We start from the raw sequence: 13,674 nt of genomic DNA, 5'->3' as shown, positions 1-13,674 counted from the left end.
TCTCTCATGTGTGTCTGTGTGTACACATGTGTGTGCTGTTGTTACTGATAGTGATGCTTTGTTATTTTATTTTGGTAGAAAATTGAAGTTCAACATAGAAACTAAAAACTATTCAGTTATACAATATTTGGAACACTGAGGAAATAGAGTCCCTTTTTTGTTTCTCTCTTACACTTTCTCTCTGTCTCTCTGTTTCTCTCTCTCTCTCTCTCTCTCTCTCTCTCTCTCTCTCTCTCTCTCTCTCTCACTCTCTCTCTCTCTCTCTCTCTGTGTATGTGTGTGTGAAAAGATTTACAAGGACATTGATACTAAGTGCCCTTTTGATGATGAGACTGACCATGTAGTCAAGGTTGGTATCTCAGCAATTTAGTGAAGAAAAAGTAAAGCTTTAAGTAAAAGAACTGTAGAACTAGAAACAATTGGCTCTCTTCATTTCAGTTCCTTCAGGATGGGCACATGAATCTGCGGAGCTGCAATGTGTTTTTCATGGATTAATCATGGACTGTTGTCTATTTTCCTCCAAGAAAAGCTATACACAAGAAAAGCTATATGGGCATTCGCCTCTCTACCAGATCATCATTGTTGATTTCATTTAGCCTCTGACTGTGATTACTTGCAGCTGGGGTCCATTTGCAACAACATTTTTATATCATGTACAAGATTAGAGCAAACAAACTACTTTGACTACAGTATTCTCCAATTACATTAATTTTATCCACTGATGTCTTTATTTCCTTCCTTTCCAATTTAGCTCTGTAATGTGAAAATTGGCCCTATTTTTGTGCCTATTATGATGTTCTTAATCCTCTCTTTCTTCCCACATGGTGCTAGTTGCATAAGAAGACTTCACAAACAAACTCTTCTAATGGGAACAAGAGGGTTCTTTATGTGTGTGTGAAATAATCTCAAAATGAGTCCTATATTTAATTTTCCAGCTTTTGAATTGAAGGAAATTTATTCCAAACATCTATTAGGAAGACATATAGGACTTATATCATCTTTGTCACCTAAATTTGTACTTCTTTTACCTTTGTGGACAGAATCTCAGAGGATAGATCTGACTAAATAAGAAAGCCCTAATGGAAATGCTAGGGTTCAACATAGCAAAGATAACTGCAAGGTTGGACTAAAAAATAAGAATATATGAAAAAAGGAGACATAAACACAAAGAACGGATGAAGGAAATAAGTCAAAAATTGCTGTTGTATGTTCTCCAAAGCTGTAGAGATTCCGTGCAATTCAGTCTCTTGTCTCTTACACAATGTAAGTGGCTAGAACACTGTGAGAACCTGAGAAGAGACAGTGGTCTGGCTGGAGAGAGAAATACAATACATCATGCAAATTAATGACTGAAAAAATAGCTTAAAAGCATGGACTCATTTTCAAACAAGAAGTAAAAACTATGATTGAAGATATTTAGTGTATTACCTGTTCACATTAAGTATGTGTATTATTTTTTCACTGGCTAAAAACATTAAAATTCAATTACTCCATGGGTTTCTGCAGTCTGGATATTTAAAAAGCTAATACTTTGTAAAGTCATTTGAAGAACTATTTAGCTAAGCCAGATAATTTAATGCAAATATTAGATAATTCTACATAAAAACATTGAAAAACTACCAGTCATGGGTGGCTCACACCTTCAATACTTGCTACTCAAGAGGCTGAGATCTGAGGATTGGGATTCAATGCTAGCCTTGGTAGAAAAGTCTTTGAGACACTTACCTCCAATAAACCACCAAAGAAACAGAAATGGAGGTATGGCTTAAGTGGTATATAGCCTTGAGCAAAAAAACTAAGGGACAGTACTCAGGATATGAGTTCAAGGCCTTGTACCAAGAAAAAAAGTGGTAGATTAATAGGTAGATAGATGGAGACAGATTAATAGGTAGGTAGGTAGGTAGGTAGATAGACAGACAGACAGATAGGACAAACTTACTGGTATTTTAATATCCATCAGGAAAATGTTCTTTGTAGAAGTCACTATGAAACTAGAATGAGAAGACTCGGGCTAAGATGCCATGACATTGACAAATCACTTTCATATTGAATCTTGATTTTTATTTAAAAGCCAGCCATAGTGTGGATTAGTTCAGTATTTCTACTTCACTGGGAAGGATCTGTGACATTCAGAGAATAAAAATGTGGCCATTTGTATGTAGATTTGAATGACTCCAACGTCAGTGTTTGTATGTTTTAAAAGTCATTATTAGCAATATGAAAAAACAGTGATCTAATAATTTCTGCCTTGGGTAAAACTGTGAAAATTGTTTGTACTCTAGCATTGCCATGGAGAATTATACAAGCATTGATTAAAAATAAGACATCTTAAAGAATGCTGGTTCTCTCTCCCTCTGGTCTCTTTCCTTGCTGTTCTGTGACCAGAGAGAGCTGCCATTTGCTTCTGAGGAAATAGTGATCACGTATTGTCTTTGATTCTTACCACCCATGTTGTCTTAGAAGAAAAAAAATCATTTTCCTGATAGTCACATTTATTTGACTGTCTCAAGGAGTTACAGAAAAGATTTAAGGTAATAATGGATGGTAATAATGGATGGAAATCCTGGCTCATCTTTGTGATTTACAATAATCAGATATATAAAAATGTGTCACTTTATATAACCACTTGGTCTTCAGAGTTATCTGTTGTAACTATCTGCATGGTATCTGTAAAAGAAAAATCATATCAAAATGTGGTTGTTTTTACTGAAACATGGCACATGAGTAGCAGAAGGAAACTGTGACAAAAAATGTATGCTAAAGTCATCAGTGATGCCACAGATCTGACCAGTTCTTTATCAAAAAGGTTTAGACCTCAAAGACACTTTCCCAAGGTGAAGATTCAGTTCTGTTCTGAAAATTAGACTTCCTCCTTTTGCTTCATTGGTATTTCCAAGCTTCCAACAACAGATACTATCTGAATCAAATATGATTTATGTTACTCATTTGTAAAATTATATTTTATTATCTTCAGTGGTTGTGCAAACAGGTTACAATTCTGTGTATCAATATGTTAGTACAATGTATCTTGATCAAATCGCCTTTTATCTTTTCTCCCTTATTTCTTCAATCCCACATATTCCCCTCAATTTTCCTAGTGTCATAGGATATACATTGAATATTATTCTTCCACTCTTCCCCTCTCCATTTGTCTACCCCCTCCTTTGACCTATCTCCACCCCACCCCCCAAATCGCAAGTATTAGCTTTCTGATATTCATTGCCAATATCTACAGTGGGTGAGTATCTCATTGCCAAGCTTAACAAAAGGGAGAAAAGCTGAGAAGTTTTCCAGAGTGATTATTTTAAAGGAAAGACATGTGTTCTTCAGCAACTTTCTCTCATCTTTCTACCTTTATTTCTCTTTGCTCCTTTTCATTGGATCCACCATGTATTTGAGGCTTTATAAATGGTAACTTGAAAGAACTAAGTTTTCTACAGTCTCCATGCTCTAATCTCCCTGACAATTTATAAATTGTCTATATGTACTTGTAATATGTTTAAACAGAAACATATGATGCCAGGCACTGGTAGTTCATACTTGTAATCCTAGCTACTCAGGAGCCTGAGATCTGAAGATGGCAGTTTAAAGCCAGTTGGGACAGAAAGTTTCATGAGACACTTATCTCCAATTAACAACCAGAGAAGCCAGAAAGCTATGGATTAGTGGTAGAGCTCTAACTTTGAGAATAGCCCCAGGACCAGCAAAGAAAGAAAGAAAGGATGAAAGAAAGAAAGAAAGAAAGAAAGAAAGAAAGAAAGAAAGAAAGAAAGAAAGAAAGAAAGAAAGAAAGGATGGAAGAAAGAAAGAAAGAAAGAAAGAAAGAAAGAAAGAAAGAAAGAAAGAAAGAAAGAAAGAAAGAAAGAAAGAAGGAAGGAAGAGGAAGGAAGGAAGGAAGGAAGGAAAGAAAGAAAGAAAGAAAGAAAGAAAGAAAGAAAGAAAGAAAGAAAGAAAGAAAGAAAGAAAAAGAAAGGAAGGAAGGAAGGAGAGAAAGAAAGAAAGAAAGAAAGAGAAAGAAAGGAAGGAAGGAAAGAAAGAAAGAAATGAAAGAAATAAATAAAGAAAGAAGGAAAGAAGGAAGGAAGGAAGGGCTAGGAAGGAAAGAAAGAGAAGGGAGGAAGGGAAGGAAGGAAGAGGAAGGAAGGAAGAAAGAGAAAGAAAGAAGGCAGGGAAGGAAGGAAGGAAGGAAAAAAAAGGACAAAGAAAAAATACACATTGTAATTTGCAAAATATATAAAAGACAATTCCATGAAGAACAGGTGATATATAATTTTGTAAATTAACTATTTGGGGTTTGAAATTAAGAAAATAAATTAAGAACTCATGCTTACCTAGCACTGAACCATGCCTCTAGTGGTATGATTTTTCACTGATTAGTTCAAGGATACAGGTCTTGCTTTCCATCCTGGCTGGTGCCTGAGCCACCATCTTTTAGGCTTCTGGTTGTCACTGGGATAGAGTCACTCCACCTGAGCTCACCTGGTACCAATTTCAACCTTTCACATAGCTTACAGTGACAGGTCCAGGCTGGTGTGTCCAGCAATAGATTAAGAAAAGGATCTCACAAACTTTTCTGTACAGGCTGTCCTGGAACCATGATTCTCCAGTCTTTGTCTTCCCAAGAGCTATGATTCTAGCTATGAACCACCACTGCCTGGCTTCTAAAACTAATTCATTACTTGACTTTGTTAAGGCCACATTTCTTGCTTTAATCCTTTTATTCATGAAGGAATACTAATACGAAAGAAACACCTCTAGGATCCTGTGAGAACTTGCTCAACCTTTAACTTCCTATCCCAAGTCTATTACCACTTGTACTCATCCTTATAACATCTTCTCCAAAGCTTTCAAATGATGACTGATCCTTTTCTGTGTGTTTATAACTGAGCTTTGGCAACCTGATATCATAAATTAAAAGAATAGTAATTATAGGTTCACAGTAAGACAGCCTTTGATTTGGTTTAGAGTTATATACACAATCCATACTTAATACTCAGAATCAATAACATGGTCATTGCCAAAATTTTCATGGACTCCTCCCAACTTCAGGTCTTTGCTTGCCCAGATTGCAAACTTGTGTATCCCACAGTCGAATATTTTGACTCCCAGTGAAATTCTTCATTTATTACACATAGGACTTTAGCTGAGAAAATTCTCTTTGGAATTTCTTTTTCTTTCCCTTCTTCTATTTTGACATGTCTATATACTCATAGAACGTAACATGATTGGATCCATCCTTCCTTCCCCTTTCTAAACCAGTCTAAACATTTCCCCCCATATAAACATCAAGTATTTTGACCATATTCATCCTTCTACATCTTGTCTCTCTCTCACCTTCCCTACTTCACCTACCTCTACAAGAACTTGTTTTCTATTGCTGTCATTCATTGACTTTTTCCCCTTAGTGTATGCTAATTGTTCCAAGGGGTTTGTAGTATTTCACATATGCATATACTGTACTTGAAGCATACTGAACTTCTCACTTACTTTCTGTTTTCCATGCCCCAATCCCCATTTCCCCTTATTATTCAACGACTCTCAGTGATTTTCCTTTTTTAAGTGTTCATTCATAGATGCAATGTATTTCAGTATTGTTCACACTTAAGCATTCTCTTTTCTTTCTCATTTTTCTCCCAGTCCTATGGTTTGAACTTAGGGCCTAGGTAGGCACTGTGCTGGAGCTTCTTTTTGCTCAAGGTTAACACTCTACCACTTGAGCTACGTTTCACTTCTGCCTTAAAAATAATTTCTAAAGCACCTCTATTTTATAGCTTTTGATGACATGTTTGATCTTGGTTTCTTTCAATGGTTCAACCCACATTCCTCGTCTAGAAAATATATCTAACTCCTGCGCTACCAGTTTTACTCACCATACAGAATAATTGCCCTTATAAATTTGCCAGTCTACTGGATTGTCTTCCTTCAGATGTAACTGCCCAGTTTTCATCACAATGGTCATCTGAATAATCAATCAAATCCATAATTATATCTTTCACATACACCTTCAGTTGTTGTTTGCTTTCCTTTTATCTAATTCTTTTCCCCAAAACTGGCTTTTCAGTGTAAGATGACCTCAAACATCTATTACAATTATCTTCTGTTACTAACAAAATTGATACTTAGTATAAATCAGATGTTTATGGTTAAATTGCCTTTAAATATGAATTATTAAATAATTACCACTAGCAGAATAGTATCTTAATTCAAACTTCAAAACTATTCCAGCATATAGATACTTCGTTTAAAACCTGAAGGGAAATGATATTATTTGTCTAAGGGAAATATATAATTCTGATTATTGATCATTTTTTTTGAGCAATAACAGATCCTACTTCAAGTGACAATGTCATCTACTTAGATAGACATTAATTCCAGACATGAAGAGAGAAATCAAGTTTAAAAAAAATAATAGAAAGAGCTGGGTGCCGGTGGCTCATGCCTGTAATCCTAGCTACTCAGGAGGCTGAGATCTGAGGATCATGGTTCAAAGCCAGCCTGGGCAGGAAAGTCCGTGAGACTCTTACCTCCAATAAACTACTAGAAAACTGGAAGTGATGCTGTGGCTCAAGTGGTAGAGCACTCGACTTGAGCTGAAAAGGGCAGGGACAGCACCCAAGCCCCATGACTGATGGAAAAAAAAAATATATATATATACATATATATATATAATATATATATAATAGAAAGGCCTTAAAGAAGATCTGAGGACAGTTATATTTTCAGCTAAAGTTCCATTGGTGAATGCAAGGATTAAGGAAATTCTAAGTGAGTTAAAAAAAGAAAGGCAGAAGTAGAGCCAAGGAAAGTGACTTTGACTACTTGAACCATAATATGAACATTAATGAAAGAGAATAACCTCTATTAAAAAAACAAAAACAGAGGGGCTGGGAAGGTGGCTCAGCGGTAGAGTGCATGCCTTGCAAGCATGAGGCCGTGGGTTCGATTCCTCAGCACCACATAGAAAAAGCCGGAAGTGGTGCTGTGGCTCCAGTGGTAGAGTGCTAGCCTTGAGCTGAAGAGCTGAGGGACAGCGCCCAGGCCCAGAGTTCAGGCCCCATGACCAGCAAAAACAACAACAACAACAAAAAAAAAAAACAGAAAATAAATTCTTTGAAAAGGAGACAGTAACTTAGTCACTTTCATTACAAAATTGTCTTTCAATAAATAAAGTGAATCAAAGGAGAGAGACTTCCAAAGACTCGTCTTCCACACATAATTTGTTCTTGAGTTTAATTATCTGTCCAATGAAGTATTCAGACTCAAGAGCTTTTTACTTTTTCTCTTCTAACATTTTAAGGATCTGTCTTCTAATTTAAGAATGATTCACCTACTAAGCTTAGATATGCACTATCAGAAAATTTCTACCACAAAACCTAATGTAAACATGGAAGTAAACACACACTCACACACACACACACACACACACACACACACACACACACACACACATAACTAGACCATATAGAATTGCAGATATGGAGTAGTTTTTGCTGACAAAAGCAATATTTTCATGTGTTTCAGTGTAATGCATAACTAGACAATTCTGAAACAGTACTGTGAATATATAAAACTCAATTTGAGTTATTATATTTACCTCACAAATTCAAATTCCTTACAATGAAATTCTAGTTGATATTTAATTCAATATAGAAGAATGAGCCATGGACTTAGAGCCAAGGAACCTGGGTTTGAATATTATAGCTACTAACCAGGTATGTATCCTCATTATAAGAACTAAGTGTTTGAAATTTCATTTTGTCACTTATAAATTAGAGAAGTAATTTTTTAATGTAGAATTCTGTAGAAAAGTGAAAAACTTTATGGGAAATATGTATCTATGTTTATTACATATTTAGACAAAAAGTTAATGCAACTTTCCTCAAGCAAACTAATGCTTCAGATTGAAGATACCCTCTGTCTAGCAGGCAAATACAAAATTAGTAAAATAAAGACTAGATAGTAGTAGGGCACCATAAAGCACTTTAGAAAGTAAGAAATGCTGACTCATGCCTGGACATCCATGGAGACACCATGTCGCTTTATTAATGTCAAATAGGAGGAAGGAGAGGATGAGGCTGGTGTTTATAATTCTTCTGAAATAATTTCCTATCTCTGCAAATGATCAAGATGCATCCAAAATTGTGTGTGCTAAAGACTGATAAGAAATGTGCTTCCCTGGGTGGGACATGGAGAGAGGTAACATGTAATACCTTTTCTAAAATCTAATTGTAAGGTAAATTAACGTAGGTAGCCCATGAAGAGAACACTGCTGTATTCAGGCAAGAAGAGAAGTTTATTTACCTAACTGTTACCCAGCCATGCCTGGTGAAGAGCACATGGCTGAAGGTGGCATCCACAACCCTGAGCCTGAACCTGCCTAGTCCAGGGACAGGAAGAGGTGTGGCCACATTGGATCTGGATGTGTCTTCAGGGCCTGGGACCCTCCAATGGTCAGATGTGAGGCGTGATCAGGGGCAGGCCCCAGATGTGACCTAGCAGGAGGGGGAGGTGACTGGTTCCAGGTGTGCCAGTTACCTAGGTAATGCAGGTACTGGGTGGAAACTTAGCCAAGAGGTAGGGAGGCTTCTGCACAGGGCCTGCATGGCCCAGGGCAGACTTTACCCTAATGTCCTACAATTGCTTGAGAACTCCCAAGTTTGGTTTAGAACACCCAGCACATTCAGTTTTGTAGAACTTACTTCAAAGAAAATGAAGACTTCTATAAAAGACCCAAAAGATTTCTTAGAAATAAAATAGCTCTTGCAAAAGAACTGTTTGATGACTTTAGTATAAACGAATCAGAAACATATGGATTAAATTTCTCCTGAAATCCAATGAGAGGAAAGTAGTGCTTGGCAAAAGTCTTCTTTTTGGGACTTCTTGTACCAGAAACCTTTGGAAAATTGTTCAAGATGTTTTAATTACTCTCCCCCATCCCGAATGCATTTGGATTTACTCTGTCCTGCTATAAGCATTTTGAAGCCTTTAATTTCCTTTTCCTATCATATCTGGACAAAGTTCAATTCAATTTTCTACCAGCTGTTGACTGCCTCTGATTAGTAAACTGACATTTTACTGTTGTTCTTTTGTTAAGTATGTTTGCTTGTTTTACACATTCAGATAAAAATGACTAAAAAGTATCAACTGTTAAATATTTAAAAATAGTTGTCATTACTATTTATATCTTACTCCAAAAATGTCTTTGCCATATGATTTGACTTATGGGCAAAATTCATATGAGATCAAAAATTATAGATGTTGAAGATTCTGCAAGTATTGAAGCTTATCTGAACATAATTTAATGAAAATATTAAGTCTCTAAGAAATTTAGATTTTTTTCTCATATAGTTGTGTAAGTCTGCATAAAATATCCTTCTGAATTTTCCTTCCAAACCATTAGCCAGATGACTTAATTTTCATCAAGGAAAAAAATTTTCCATGGGAATAGCACATCATGCATATTTGCATAAATCCATATGGGACCTTTAAAGATATTTAGATAATTCAACTTAACACAGATTTTTGTATTGTTACATATTGGCTTTAAAGTGAGACAAGTATAATAATATCAGAGTATTTTAAACTATGTCTTCAGTAGTTTCAGCCATGATGAACAGGAAATAATTTTGAGATAAATCTAGGGCAGTGACTTCTATGCATATGTAGTTTGGGGAAGTGTCTGGGATGCTCTAAGATTGGTAGAGTATCCCAGTCTCCTGGGCCTCCAAAACAAAGCACCACTTATCAGAAAGTGTAAACAGTGTAATTATATTATCACCATACTGGAGGAAGAAATTCTGAGATCAGGATGCCAATACAGCTAGGTTCTAGAGAGGCCATACTTCCTTGCAGATGGCCACCATTTCCCTTTTTGTCATATGGCAAAGGGAATTGGGATGGGGAAGCTCTTGTTTCAGAAGGCTTTCCAAATACCAGGGCATTGGGGGTTAGAGCATCAACACTTGAACTGTGGAAAAAGGAAAGTGAACATTCAATCCATGGCATTTTTCCTTTGGACTCCTAAATTTCATGTCCTTATGTCCAAAATATATTCACTCTATCCCAACCAAACTAAAAGTCTTTATTTAGTCTGACTTTAAAATCCAAATTTGTGTTTCAAGTTCATCTATATCATCTATAGATATCAAGGTAGAATTTATCTTGATACCAAATTTCTCTCCAGTTGTGCATTAGTGAAGACAGACAAGTGATGTGTTTTAAAAATATAATGTTGAACCTAGCATCGGCCATCCCATTTCAGCTTTCAGGATCTCATTCTTTCCTAGCTAATGCTCTTTTGCTAATTGTAGGCATTTTTCAAGTGTGTGCATCCAACTTGAGCTGTAATTCAGCCAATCACTGACATTAGCTGTGAGAAGAACTAATGAGATTGCATCTGACTTTCAGCCATTTTATCCTGCAGCTACAGCAGATAAGGGGTTTCCAGGAAGAAATGCATCAGCTCAAATCACAAATGTGGCACTTGAACTGAGAATTTAAATCCCTAAATTCATTTTCTTTCCCCACTTTATCCAGAAACAACAAGCTTAACCCAGATCTCATTAGGTTAGTTTGCCAAACATATTCAAAAGTATTACATTGTATAGTCACTTGAATCTTATTTCCTATAAATAGCTGATTAAGTGTATCCAAAGATGACATTTGTATATCCTTGTTGCAAGGTTATACCAGGAGTTACAAGTGCTCTCTTTTCTATTAGAAATGGATTCATTAATACCTTTGAATTCCCTCATAGTAAAGAGCCAAAGTGAGAAATTCTAGAACCAGTTCAGAAAACATTCTCAAAGTTAATTTTATTCCTCTGGAACCATTTGTTAGTACTGAAGTCTGTACTAGCCAGTTTTCCAGAGAAATAGGACCAATAAGAGATAGATGTTAGTTAGTTAGATAGATAGATAGATAGATAGATAGATAGATAGATACATACATACATACATACATAGATACATAGATACATAGATACATAGATACATAGATAGATACATAGATAGATACATAGATAGAATGAATACTGGTAGATGAATAGATGATAGATAAATAGGTGATTAGTAGATCAATGATAGATTTTTCATAGATGATAGATCGATAACAAACAACAAGTGAGTATATTACCTGATAGGTAGGCTGAGAAGTCCTATGATCTGCTGGAAGGAAGCTGGAGAATCAGAAGAGTCAATGGTGTATGTCACAGTTCACAGCCTACCTTCTCTAATTCCAAGAATTGCTTATGTTTCCATCCATGATGGAGAATCAGAAAAGATCAATGTTTCAGCACAAGCAGTCAGGCAGAAAAAAAGAGCTCTTATAATTCTACTTAGATGCCTGTATACATGGGAACAGGTGGCCTGTTTTATGCTATTGATTAGAATTTTTTTCTCATCTAAAAAGTCACTGACATACTCAGACTTAGGTTTGATGAACCATCCAGGCTCCCCATGGTCCAGTCAAGTCAACACATAAAATTAGCTAACCATAGAAGAATGAGTCAATGAATTACTCACTGGATTTAAAACATTCAAGCAAAATGATTAATCTAAACCTGATTCACATAGAAAGGAATATATGGCCTTTGTACATGAGAACTTGTCTGCACATGTAATAATCATGCTTTGATTTATTTCTGCATTTTTCCAAGCGACAAACATAAAACCATCCCAATATCAATAATTTAGGCAGAAATTTTGTACTCATGGGCTTATTGATTACTATAGGCTTAAACATTAAAACAAACTTCCAAGGGCTGGGGATGTAGCTTACTGGTAGAGTGCTATATGGTATTTGTAAAGCCTTGAGTTTAATCCTCCACAGTACAAAAAAAAAAAAAAAATAACAAAATGGAATGTTTCACTCATTAGTAAATTAGTTTGTGAGCCTCAACATTGTTACATAGGTGCCTAACCAAAGAAATTCACTATAATATAACATAGTAATAATAATACTGCCTTATCAATATAATCTAGCAATAAGTAGCTCAATTGACTCTTTTTTTTTGTGGGTCACGGGGCTCGAACTCGGGGCTTGGGTGCTGTTCCTGTGCTCTTCGGCTCTAGATGAGTGCTCTACCATTTGAGCCACATTGTTACTGCCGGTTTTCTGATGGTTTGTTGGAGATAAGAGTCTCACGGATTTTCCTGCCCAGGCTGGCTTTCAACTGTGATCCTCAGATCTCAGCCTCCTGAGGAGCTAGGATTACAGGCGTGAGCCACCGGCACTTGGCTGACTACTCTTTTATTGTCACAGTATTGGGGCTCGAACACAGGCTTTGGACAATTTCCACTCAAGGCCAGGGCTCTACCACTTGAGTTGTACTTCACGTCTGGCTTTTCGGTGGTTAATTGGAGGTAAGAGTCTCACTGACTTATCTTTCTGGACTGACTAAATTGCTTCAAATCTATACCTCCTGAATAGCTAGAATTGTAGGCATGATTCACAGGTACCTGGTCTGACTTTCTCTCCTCTTTCTCTCTCTCTTCCTCTCTTTCATATCAGTGAAAGCAATGTAGCTTGTAGTTGCTATTTTATATGTCCAAGAAAAGTTCAACTTGTGATCTACTTTATTGGATAGTAGTTTCATGAAAAAAAAAATAAGACACCCAATTATGCACTTAAACGAGATGCAGATTATTTTATTATGTATTAATGCTGCCCTAGGTAAAATATAAATTAGTTTACAATCAGTTAAAAGATGGAGCTATACTATTTATTCTTGAAAGTCTCTTAGATCCTATAATAATCTCTGATGGTCAAGTAGGAGTTTAATAACATACAATGGAAGGAAATGGTTCCATTGTCCTTGTTGTTTATTCTTAAAGGAAATAAAAATTTATTTTAAAGCCAAGGAATAAAGTTTTGTAGTGGTAATGAATTAATTAAACTTCCAAGGCAGGACACCAGTAAGTATTTACATAGATTGGTGCCCAATCTACCATCCAAGTAAACTTTTTCCTCACTTAGCTTTTCTTACCCAGAATTATAAGCTAGCAGTCTAATAGGTACTGTAGACTTTGAAACAAACAAGCAAAAAATAAAAACCCCTGACTTCTTGAACTTCCAATTTTGTAACAGGGTAAAGTGCTAATTGCATGATGATATGATTAGATCTATAAAAGACAACAGTGGCAAACAGGATAGGCACCTACATATCTAGGAGGAATTGGGAAGGATACTCAGCAAAGGTTTCTGAGGTAGCAAATCTTAAAGGATATGTTATTATCTATCACGTGTCCAGGGAGGAAAGAGAAATATTACCTAGAAAAATTAGAGGAATAGCACATTCGTTATATCGCCAAACTCAAGTTCATACATATGTATGAACTGGATTACCATGATTTACTGAGAGGGCCCAGAGTTAGTGTTTGATCACTGTGTACGCTTTGTCTTCCTCTTGCTCTGGTCTCTGTGCAAGCCCATCTCCAGATAACCTTTAAAGTCCCATCTAGAATATTTACATGATAGAAGGCAACTGTGGAAGACAATCAAGGAGGAGGAGGTCAGAAGTCTGAGAACTTTGTTCATTTTTTTGCACTATTTTGATTGTGTAACACTTCCAGGAGAACCAGAGACTCTGACCATCAGAATCTCCACCCTGTGATCCTAGTTGATGCTGAGCAGCAACTACAACAACCATATATCCTCTCAGGGAGCTGATTTCTG

This window comes from Dipodomys merriami, unplaced genomic scaffold, assembly GCF_024711535.1.
Source record: "Dipodomys merriami isolate MVZ:Mamm:240054 unplaced genomic scaffold, mDipMer1.0.p SCAF_16, whole genome shotgun sequence".
Lineage (NCBI taxonomy): Eukaryota > Metazoa > Chordata > Mammalia > Rodentia > Heteromyidae > Dipodomys > Dipodomys merriami.
This window is presented reverse-complemented; position numbering follows the sequence as displayed.